The sequence below is a fragment of the Coenobita brevimanus genome, chromosome 91, assembly GCF_032717465.1.
Source record: "Coenobita brevimanus isolate Jiangsu-jjx chromosome 91, ASM3271746v2, whole genome shotgun sequence".
Lineage (NCBI taxonomy): Eukaryota > Metazoa > Arthropoda > Malacostraca > Decapoda > Coenobitidae > Coenobita > Coenobita brevimanus.
Window position 1 is genome coordinate 6,682,235 of NC_137044.1, and position 12,226 is coordinate 6,694,460.

The window sequence follows — 12,226 nt, forward strand, 5'->3', positions numbered from 1 at the left end:
TTTGCCCTTAACATTCCTCTGTATTTTATGTATATGGTTTTCTATCAGCATACATTGCATCAGTAACACAGAAGACGATACTGAAGTGCAATGTGCAGGATAATGCGCTAAGAAAGATTTATTACGAAATTTCCATAGCCACTCACAGTATGACCAGCAATCTTCCGCATTCTCGCCGGTTAATGAACTTCCCTAACACTTCTCCCTATGCAATTTATTTAGCTTATTACAACTTACTGTCCTTTTCTGTGTTACACAAATCCTTGCAGTATCACTATACTCTGCATAAAAAACGTACATAAGGATATTAACCACTCTTATTCAAAAATAAATCTCTATGGAAATGGTGTTAGGGAGCCTTAAATTCACCGGAACATGGCTTGAATAAATAATGCACAAAGGAATATTAACCACCCATATGCAAAAACAAATCGCTGAGGAAGAGATGTCAGGGAGCTTCCTTAATCGACGAGAATACAGGCCTTAATCCCACCAGAACATGGCTTAAAGTCCCATGCACGCCTTAAGTCATGATTAAGGATTATCAGGGACCTAATACCCACTTATATTTTGGATTAACCCCTTCACCCAGAGGACATCGTCTCTAATTTGCTGTTGCTCCTATAAGACGATTTTGTTCAGCTTCAAAGAGCCGACTAATAGCGAAGGTGTCAATAAGAACTACCTTACCCCCTCAGTTCTAAGTTTCTCTCTCTTTCCTAAACTGAGTAAAATCGTTTGGTGGTAACACAAATGAAAAATGAAAATGTCATCGCAGTGAAGGGTATTATCTAAGGATAAATGAAGGAAAGTTTTACACGTGATTATATAAGGTTTCTGCGGTATATGTTGGAAACCCTCACAATCTTCGTTTTCTTGTTATTACTTTTTAATGCAATATAATTTCAATCTTTCTGTTCTTTCCTGTACACTGTCTAGTTACCAAATCATTACTTGTTATTTTAGTAAACCACTGGTTTCACATCGGTCCAGAAGTCCTTTCGGTATACCTTCATGTCTTCCTGATTCTTTCACTGTTATGTTGCTTTCATCTTGTCCTTGTGCATATCTTACAAAGAATAACTTAGATTTTAAGCACTGTGGCAGGTGGTGTGAATGCTGTTTGTTGTAACCACACCATCGCTTGCACGGTTATTTGTTTTTAGAGAACAAACTTCACAGTCTACATGAGTGTCAACACAGCTATTTTCTTAAGAATTTTTTTTTTATGTATTTATTTTTTACAGTTCCTAAATTTACAAATACATTTGTTTGGGCACAGAAAACAGATTTTCATTCACAGGAAGGCATTCATGGTGTGCAAGGTGTAAGGACACACTCATGAGAATATTTTTTTTTTCTTGAGATTTACTTCGTGTATACAAGAAAGCGTTTCCGAACGAACTAGCCATACGAACATAATCTCGTCCAGCTCTGATCGGTTATGGATGTGCTGTGGCAGATGGTTACATAAAAGTTAGAAGACATGTGGTAATGAACAGCTATAAATTAAAATTAACGCTGCGGAGAAAAAATAATAACATCGAAAGTTGCACGTTGCATCTCCTTCAATAATGCACATTTTTAGCAACATTATTAAGGTATCTGGGATGAACTTGGAAAGCTGACATAAAAAATGGATTGTGTTAAAAATAATGTCAGAAAGGCTGCTTTCCATTAAAACTTTATTATGAAACTTCACACACTGAAAGATGAAGCCAGAAACCTTGCTGCCTAAGTTAGTAACTTATTGGACGGTCTCAGTGTTCCTTAATGTCTGAATATTTACGTGCATACATTCTCACTACGGCGTAGCTGGCTAATGAATATTTACTAGTCATGCATTTTTAGTCATTCATCACTGTCTAAAGACTCGAGGCAGAAGCTGCAAATAAGGCAGTATATTTATAGTTTTTCCTTCCACGAATTTTGTCGGGTTAATAAAATACTTTAAAATAATACATAAGTTGCATGGGACCCATGAGTTGCAGAGTTAAGAACATTTTTCTTTACAACTTCCTAATTACAGACAGGAGTAAATGAAAAGTATAGGAAGTATTAAGCTGTTTAGTAAAAACATTTAGTACTGACTTTATTGTACGGACAGTATGAAAGCAGTCAGCACTTTCTGGTTGATTAAGATCCTTTATTCACATCCATTTTTCGGTCTTCTAGTTGACACCGCATAAATTTAAACTGCAGCATTACTGGTATATAGTCAGCTAATATAAACAGGTGTGTAGAGAATACACTTAAATTTACATACGGTATAGAAGCATCAATTCCTTAGTAAATTCAAGTCTCCCCAGGTTTCCTCCTTTCACATCTATCTCTACCTCCTCTCCCTGCTCAAAGAAAACAGGGGTCTGGGTTGCGTCCGCGGCGGCTGTCACTTGAGCAAGGCAGGGTGAGCGGGGAGGCCTGTGAGCAGCAGGGTAGAGTAAGCACTTGAGAGTCACCTGCCCCAGCCTTGTGTCTCTACCTCCTGTCACCTGCCCACCGCTACTTACCCACCACGATTCTTTACTTTTATTCTCTCTCTCTCTCTCTCTCTCTCTCTCTCACACACACACACACACACACACACACACACACACACACACACACACACTTTTCTCACTCGTCTACTGCCTGGTGTTCAGTTTACTTGCCTCGTCCGGTTGTAAGCACGAGTAAATAGGAGAGTTTTTATCGTCCTTCCTAACATTGAAGCTGATGATGAAATTTCCCTTGCCAGCACCTGTGGATGGACCTGAATGTTTTTAACTCTTATCGTTATCTAAAATATAAATGTTCACTTTGAAATGCGATACGTCTGTCTTACTTCTTATTCAGGTCTGTGATGCGCCCACACTTTTCACCGAAGAGGAGCATAATTTTCCTCTAACTCTCCATTCATAGCTTCCATGGTCACTTAAATAAGGTAGATCCCCGGTGCTTCTCATATCAAGGAGAACGAAACGATGTCCTTCTCCTGCAGTTTCCCCCGTCCACCCACTTCACACCAACACCCACATCCACAACCGCCCCCATACCCACACATACGACCAAACCCAGACCCCCACCCTACATCCACACACCCACTCTCACTCTCTCTCTCTCTCTCTCTCTCTCTCTCTCTCTCTCTCTCTCTCTCTCATCCCAGTCTGTGGCAATTCAATTCAGGCACCTGCACTCGCCGCGCATTCATTGTGGACGTAGCCAGTCAGTCCTTCCTGCTGCCGACACTATCCAAGTTTTTGTAAGAAGCCAAGATTTTATCGAGACTCCTAACAGTTCATTTAACATTTTTTTTTTTTAAATGAAGAGGAATGCGACACTGAACTATGACGCAAAGACGTAACGGGGCTATGCAGAACTCCATTTAGCACACGTTTGTTGGTTAAGAGTTAAGACCATTTGTGCTAGGTGAAACTTGTATTAATATATAGTAGCTAATATAGGCCTTTTATCACGAGTCAATTTTACTTCAGAAGACCGTTCATATCTTAATATTTGTAATGGACCAGGGAAAATACAGTTGATTTTCCAAGTAATGCAGACCAGTTTTTTAGCCCACTGAACCCGCGGATGCCTATTATATATTACTTTTGCTATGTCTTGACGAATATTTTCCCTTCAGATTTTTTATTTTATTGAAGAGGTTAGATATAGTCGTGATGAACCCCTTCACAGTAACAGGGCTTTCGTAAATCACATAAAATCGTCAGCTAGCAGGAGGTATGAATAAAAATGACGTCACCCAAAATTCGAAGGATAAAACAACTGGGTAGAGAGCTCATCCTGAATCTGTCTATTCGGTTCGATTCATTTAAGAGATCCTTTACTCAGGCAAGACACTCCCAAAACAAACGGTGAGAAGTCAAACACGCAAGGTTAAGAAATTGGGAATTCCGGTTGGATCCCTGAAACAGCTGAGTGACTGGTTGAGTGTTGATGGAGTGCAGGGTGAGGTGGGTGGGTACGTGAGTAAGTAGGCAAGATTATCGAGGTACCGGCGAGAGATAGAATGGGTCAGAGGAGGAAACGAGTGAATGAAGAAATATACTGCTTGTGCCTAAGAGTAAATGTAAGTGGGGAAAATGAGTACCTGTTTGTGTCTGAATGTAAGTGAGAGGATGAGTACGTGTTTGTGTCCGAAATTTAGGGTATGTGTTTGTGTCTGAAAATAAGTGAGAAAGTTCTTAAAGTAAATGGGAGAATGAGAACGTATTTTTTTTTCTGAAAGTGAGAAAGTGAGTGCACGTTTGTGTCCGAAAGCAGGAGTAAATGAGTACGTGTCTGTGCTGACAGTAAGTGACAGAATGAGTACATGTTTGTACTGAAAGTACAGTACATGAGAAAATAAATGTGTGTTTGTGTCTGCAGGTCAATAAGAGAACCAGTACTTGTTCGTTCTAAAAATAAATGAGAGATTGAGTACGTGTTTTTGTCTGAAAGTGAGATAATGAGTACTTGTTTGTGATGAAAGTACAGTAATTGACAGAATGAGAACATGTCTGAAAGATATTGAAAAAATGAGTACATATTTGTGTTCGACTGTAAGCGAAATGATAAGTACACGTTAGCATCTTAATGTAAATGTGAAAGAATAAGTATGTGCTTGTGTCTGAAACCAAGTGAGAGAATGAGTACATAAGAGAACAAATGAGGAGTTAGTAATGGGAAATAAATGAGAACGAAGGAAGAGATAAAATGAATAATTTAAACGGTACTGAAGACAAGAAGATTCTGTTGGATGCAGTAATAACTGAAACCTCATGAGTGTGTAGCGGGAGGATGAATATACATAAATGCAACTAAGAAACTGTGTGAGAGGTGAGTGATCTCAAGAAAACGTGAGAGAAATGCAAGTCTAGCCGTCATTCACATAGATCATTATTCTCGCCAGGTAGAGAAGTTCCCGGGTGCTTTTTCCTTACTGCTTTAATTCGCTTATTACTCCTTATTATTCTCCTGTACTTTATTTATATATTTTTGTGTCACCAGTGGCTGCATAAAAGAAATAATGTATCAGACACAGAAATAAACTGGTAAAGAAGTGGTGTTACGGACGCTCCTTACACTACTGGAAAACGGTCCATAGAACTCAGAGGTGCCAGGGTTTTGAAGGTGGTCGAGTCTGCAAATTCTTGATCACCAAGTATGCTTCACTGGCGCCTGGAGAGCAAGACGCGAAGGAGGAAGACGGTCAGAAGAAGCGAAAAGGGGAAACTGCACTGAAACACAAGGAGTAGGGGAGAAATTTACAAGGATATTTTCGTTCGATTCCCTTTCGTATATTATTCTTAATTTTGTTTTTGCAGGAATAACTTACATGGGAAGAAACTGCACTTGTCTTTCGCTTTACTTCTTGATAGAGAGAGAGAGAGAGAGAGAGAGAGAGAGAGAGAGGTGAGTTGTTCTTTAGGTCCTGAACGTTTAATCTTAAGGGTTATATTTACACAAAAATATTTCTCACTATTTTGAGACTAGTATGGCTTCTAACAATATAAGAAAAGAGCTACTATGGCTATGAACTGCTATAAATACTACAGGATCTAGAAAAAACAGGCGTGAGAAGGGGAGAAAAAAAAAGTCAAAAGTTCAGACTTGCACGAGAAAGGGAGAGTCTACTGCCCTGACCAAAGAGAAGAAAACTTGAAGAAAGCGATTCTCTCGTGTCGCATCAACTCTGCGTTCCTGGTTTTGTGTGTGTGTGTGTGTGTGTGTGTGTGTGTGTGTGTGTGTGTGTGTGTGTGTGTGTGTGTGTGTGTGTGTGTGTGTGTGTGTGTGTGTGTGTGTGTGTGCGCGCGCGCGCGCGCGCGTGCGCGTGTGCGCGCGCATTTTGCTGTAGGTCCATGTGCACACGAGATTAATGTGTGCCCGGGGTAATAATTCTTCGTCTATGTCTCTCTCTTTCTTCGACTCTTCCTCTTCCCTCTCCTTCCCTCTAAAATTATTTGCCAGTTTTTCGCAATTTTCCTCTCGCTTTGACCCCATCCTTCTTACTTTGTCTGTCGTTTTCCCTCCTCCCCTTTACTGTTATGCTATCTTTATTAGTCTATTCCCGTCTCTTATTTTATTCTCTATTTTCTCCATCCTCATTGTCTGTTCTCTGTTTTAATTACCCATTCTCTTTCGTAATTATCTGTTCATCTTTTTTTTTTACCCCTACACTCTATTGTTCAACGGCTCTTTTCACCTGCTGGTCTAGTGATTTGAATGCCCTAGTGGGGATGTGGGCTCCATCTAAGTGTAAGTGTTCCATACCCAAGAGGTGGCTGGGAGTGATTCGATCAAATTATGGCACCATGCGAAGGATGCTCGTTTTCTGCTTTTAAATGTTCAGCACTAAGTTAGCCTAACCCTGGGCTCATACACCTCAAAGGGAGTGATATACTATTGACAGTAACTCTTTTAAAGCTCAGAGCATTTTTTTTCTCTCTGTTTTCAATGCCTTTTCTTTTAAAATGTCTTCTCTCTTTTCTAATGCCACTTATTTCTATCCCTTTCTTTCTCTGTATCTATTGCTATACACCGCATTCTGTGAGAGCAAACGTCGGACAAAAAAAAAAAAAAACCTTCACGCGTTTCTGTTCCTATTTTATAACGACCCATCTTCCCACGACACACTATTGTACTCTTTATGCTCTTGCACCTTGTCTCTTCATTTCGTTCTCGGTCTCCCTCTCATTTTCCCACACATCACTCTCTCAGTCTCTGGTCACTCTCTCCCCCATTCGCCCCACATGATCAAACAGTATCAAAGTGGTCCTTTTAATTTTTCTCATATCATCATCCGCCACACCTGATTCTTCACGAATCCTTTAACCTTTTCATAGTCTGAGCAACTCCAGTGTTCTCTTTTAGCTAATGTTCGGCGATTTTATTCACATGAGTGAGTATATGAGTACGGGAGCGTTAGTACTGTCACCACTGAGAGTAAGTTACAGGAACCTGAGAGTGATTATTTGCCTTATCATCCTTCCATGCCACTCCACTAGCACTTATAAGAATAACTTGTTCAACAGCTCTCATTCTTGATTTATGTCCCCCTACCATCGTCCACGCTTTACTACTGTGCGTTTGTGTTAAAATTTGTGTACGATCATTTTACTTTTTACTCTTCCTTTTAATCACTCCCAGGTTCTTGTGAATCACTGTCAGCTGCGATGGTTACCTTTACTAGAGTTGTCCCATGTATCAGAGGATTCATTTACTCGTATTTAATTCATCAGTTTATTTTATTTTCTTCCATTTCGTAATCTCTGTTTTTCATTCTCAGTTATCTTTTAGAACTCCCCTTTCTCCTCTTTCTTGTCTCTTGTCTCTGCTTTCTCGGATTTTATCTTTTCTTTTTCCCTCTTTCCTTTCTCTTCTTGTTCTTGGCTACTTTTTTGTCTTCTGCCTTCTTTTTGGTGCTTTCACTTTTCCCTTTTATCTTCTTTCTCGTCATCTCTTTTCTCTCTCCTCTTCTCTGCTATCTTCCCTTTTCTCTCCTGTTTTCTTTCTTCACTTTTTTTGTCTGTCTTCTCATTTTACGCCTTTTTTTTTCACACACTTCCTCTTCTTGATTCAGCCTTTCCTCTTCTCCGTTTTCGTCTGTCTTTCCTCTTCTCAGTTTTCTCACGAAAACCTATCGAATTCTACATCCTCTGCACTTTATTTTCTCTTTTTCTTTCCTCTCCCTTGTTCATTTTTTTCTTTCTTGTCTTCTTTTTTTTATGGGTGACTTTCTCTATTAACGACCTCCCGTCTCACATCTACCCTCATCCTTTCCCTTTCAGTCTAACCTCTTTTTCTATCATTCATTTTATAACTTCAATTTCTTATTAATTCAGTTCTCTCTCTCTCTCTCTCTCCCACTGCTTGGAGGGAGGCACGGCGTGGGTACCGGCCCCAGCGTGGACTTTCTCCCGGGCGGGCTGTGTCAATGTTATTTCATGGCCGGGTTCCAGTGTCAACAGTGGGGTGGGAGAGGGGTGGCTTGGGAGGTGTGTGGGTGGCATGGGAGAGGTGGGGGTGACTTGGGAGAGGTGGTGGAGAGGTGGGGGAGGTGTGGGGGTGAATTAGGAGAGGTGAGGGAGGTGTTGGGGTGACTTGGGAGAGGCGGGGGAGGGTCAGTGGTGACTTTGGAGAGGTGAGGGAGGTGTGGGGGTGGCTTGGGAGAGGTGGGGTGGGAGACGGGTGGCTTGGGATGTGTGGGAGTGGCTTGGGAGAAGTGGGGGAGGGAGATGACTTGGGTGCGGTGAGGTAGGTGTAAAAATGGCTTGGGAGAGGTCAGGGTGGGGTGGGATAGTGGAGGTGGCTTGGGTGAGGTGAGGGAGGTGTATGAGTGTTATAGGACGGTTAAGGGAGGAGTAGGCGTGGCTTGGAGGGTAGAGAGGCGTTGGAATGGCTTAGGAGTTTGAGGGAGCATGATAGGGTAGCCTGAGAGAGTGGGAGATGCGAAGAAGGGACACAGGAGATGTAAAGCGGGCAGTAACTTGGAAAGGTTGAGGGACGTGTGAGAGTGATTTGAGAGGAATGGAAAAGGAATGTGCTCGAATGAGATATTCAGGGTGGAAGAAATGTTGATTGTGGCTTGGGAAAGAAGGGAAATGCAGGTGAATGGCTTGAAAGCTTAAAAAAAAAAAAAACAGAGGGCAGGTGAGAGATGGATTGAGAAAGTAGTGATGTAGGACAGAGAAGGAAGAGGTACGATTAAGAATGGAGGGATGAGGGAGGAATGAGGGAAGAGTGGGAGGGAAGAAAAAGGACTGGGAGCGGCTTGGGAGGGAAGAAAAAGGACTGGGAGTAGCTTGGGAGGGAAAAGAGGAGTAAGGAAATGGAGGAAGGGGATAGGTAGGCGGAGGGGATAGGTAGGCGGAGGGGATAGAGGGGAAGGGAAGGTTAGATGGGAAAGATAACGAGAGATGGGACAATAAGATGAGTGAAGAAGCATTATGAAGGATAGGGAAGGGTGCCATTAGAGGGGAGAAATGATGAGGGATGGGTATGGTAGAGGTGTAGTTAGGCGTTAGTTGGCAGGAAGGATTTATAAAAGGAGTGGAAAGGGAACGAAAGTTTGAACAAGCTTAAAGAAGAGGGGATTATGGAAAACGAAAAAGTGTTGGACAAGAAGGAAGATGTTATAAGGTGAAGGGTGCAAGAGTCTGAATAAGGGGATAGTTATCAGGAAGACTATATATGAAGTGGTGGTGGTGGCTGCAAAACAGATACTCGTAAGAGAGACACAATGACAGGTGAAGAAGGATTATGAAAGACTGAGATGTGTGAGAGGGATTGAAGAGATATATGAGAGGAAATTCTGGGAGGAATATAGGCTGTGGTGAGGGACTGGTTGGCAGGAAAGATATATAAAAGAAGGAATGGGAAAGGCAACAAGACTTAGCAAGACAGAGTGAATGAGAAACAATTATAGGGAAATGCAGAAAACGAGGAATGATATTATGAAAGGGGAAAAAGGGTGGTAGGGATATACAGTGAGAGACTGTTCCGTAAGAAGGGTGTATGTAGGGGGGGGGGAGGGAATGACTGCAGAGAAAGACCGGAAAGCACTCAGAGGGAGCATACCTCTGCTAATATCACTGCGATTAAAAAAGGACCCGGATCCGGATCCGTGGAGATATTGTGTGGAATACATAAGATCCAAATCCGCTCCCAAATTTAATCAATTGTTCATTGACCCATGGCCTACTCTTCCACAAAATTTTATTGAAATTAATTGAGAGCTTTAGGAGATGTGCGGGATACACAGGATTCGGATCCGGATCCGGGTCCGCCCCAATATTTATTTTTTTTCTTGGTCCAAGTCCCACCCTTCCACAAATTTTCACTGAAATAAATTGAGAACTTTTGGAGATATTGCGCGGCAGGATCCGGATCACCCCAAAATTTAATCATTTCTTCCTTGGCCCATGGCGCATCCTTCCACAAAATATCACTGAAATTCATTGAGAACTTTTGGAGATATGGCGTGGACAAACAAACAACCATAGATGAATACATAACCTCATCCAACACTGTTGGCGGAGGTAAAAAGTGAATCTATCTTGGGTGGTGTGTATGAAACACTGTGAAGTGTGGGAGAAAGGAAAAAATATTACGAACGATTGGATAGTAACATGGATTTATATGGGAACGAATGGTAACAGCTTCAGAAAAAACTAAAAGGAAAGACAATGTGTTAGGGAAGGAAGTGGTTAAGGAGGAGGGAGAAAAGGGGGATACTGGGAGTGTAGAGAGAGGATGAGGGGACGATGGAAGGATGGAGGAGGCAAAAGAAATTGGAAAAGAGTGAAAAAAGGAAGATAATGAGATAATGGGAGGAATGGAATGATGAAGAAGGGAAGAAGAAAGATGAGAAGGACGGAAGGATTTGACAGAAAAAAGTGGATAGGATAGAGGTGGTTTGAGGGAAAATGGATGGAGAGACAACGATGAGAGGAAATGAGAAAGGAAATGAAAGAAAATGACAAAACTGATATAGATAAAATGCAGGGAAGAAGGGAGGGAGTACGTTGGCATTTACGGTAGAGCCCTTAGTGGACACAATTCCATAAATCACGTGAATAAGAGTCGTCTACCTTTAAAGATTCCTCGCTAGTTCTATTGACAGAGCTCCCGAATCGTTGTTTCAATGATCATGAAGTTTAAGTAAAGGATATGGATAACTGGGTGCTTTTATTGTATCCATCCTTGGCTAGCATGACGAGGTGTTGCTTGTCATTCCGTTATGGAGAACTTTCTTTCTCTCCTTTGCATTGTCTTCTTCTGTCAATGAGCTACGAAAGGACTGAAACTCTGGCTAAGTTAAGGTAAAACAAATATATCCACCGGTTGATTGTGATTAGGATAACGAAAATCCACAACAAAAGTTGCCTCCACATCATAACACTGAGCAAATCATAATAAACAAGAGTCATGCCAAGATGAGAGTTGTGGGTAAGAAGGCCTGAATAGGGTTCAGTGGGGGGAGAGGAAGGACAGTAACTAGGGAACTCTACGGGATTTTGGTACCGGATATCAGCAGCATCAACCCGAACCAGGTACAGTAAAACAATAAATAAATAAAAGTAAATCAAGAAAAATAGCGATCATTCATCATTCAGTCCTTTACCTCCACATCAAGAGCGTAGGGGCCAGGGGCTAGGCCACTCAGTTCTGACCTTTAGGGGGGGGGGGTGACCAGTCGTTTGTTCCACGTGAAATACACGGCATATAATCAACAGCTGTAGAATTTCTGTCAATAATCTTCTACATGTCTGGCGCTTAAAAATAATGACGCACCATTCGAGCTTTTCCATCCTGTCGGACTGTTACTGGTTGATTTAGCAATATCTCATTAGGGTCTGGCACAGTTTCGACGATGATGATGTAAAAGAACTACTAAGTGCAACTGCATACTGATCCTGATTATGAATGAACCACTGAAGTTTCGGGTGATTTCTCTGTCTCTGTCTCTGTCTCTCTCTCTCTCTCTCTCTCTCTCTCGCTCTCGGGGACGGTTGACGTGTGCGAGAACGAGTAGCGGGTATCGTGGTGTGGCAGGCGACAGGTGAGAGGCGACGGAATAATCACAGTGACTGATGAGAGAAGTGTCGGTCCTGGGGCGCACCACACTCCATCACCGCGTTCTTGACATCTCTCCCTCCTTCTACCCCCTCTCTCTCCCTTTTTCCATCTCTTTATCCCTCCCTCCGTCTACTCTCCCCCTCCTCTTTTTCTCTCCCTCCCACTACTCTCTCCCTCTTCCCTTTTCCCTACCTCTCCCTCCTTCTACTCCCTTTCCCACCTCCTGATCTCCTCCCTCTTTGCCTCTTTCTCCTCCTACCCCCTCTTCCTCCTTTTGTCTCCCTTTTTACCTCTTTCTCCTTTTACGCCCTCCTACTTCCTATTTCCTCCCATTTGCCTCTCGCTCCTTCTGCCTCCTACCTCTCCTCTTTTCCCCCTTTTTTATTTCTTCCTTCTTCTAAACCTCCCCCTCCCATTTTTCCCCTCTTCATCCCTCCCACCTTCTTCTCCCTTCCCCTCCCCTTTCCCTCCCTCTCTTCGCCTCTTCCTCCTCCTATCCCTCCCCCTTCCATTTCCTCTTCTTCATCTCTCCCTCCTTCTACCCCCTCCCCTTTTCCTCTCTCTTTTCTCCTCTTCTTCTCTCAACTACTTTCCCTCCTTTCCCCCCTCTCTTCTCCTCTCCCTCCACCTACCCTCTCTCCTCCCACTTCTCTGCCCTAACCTTTAC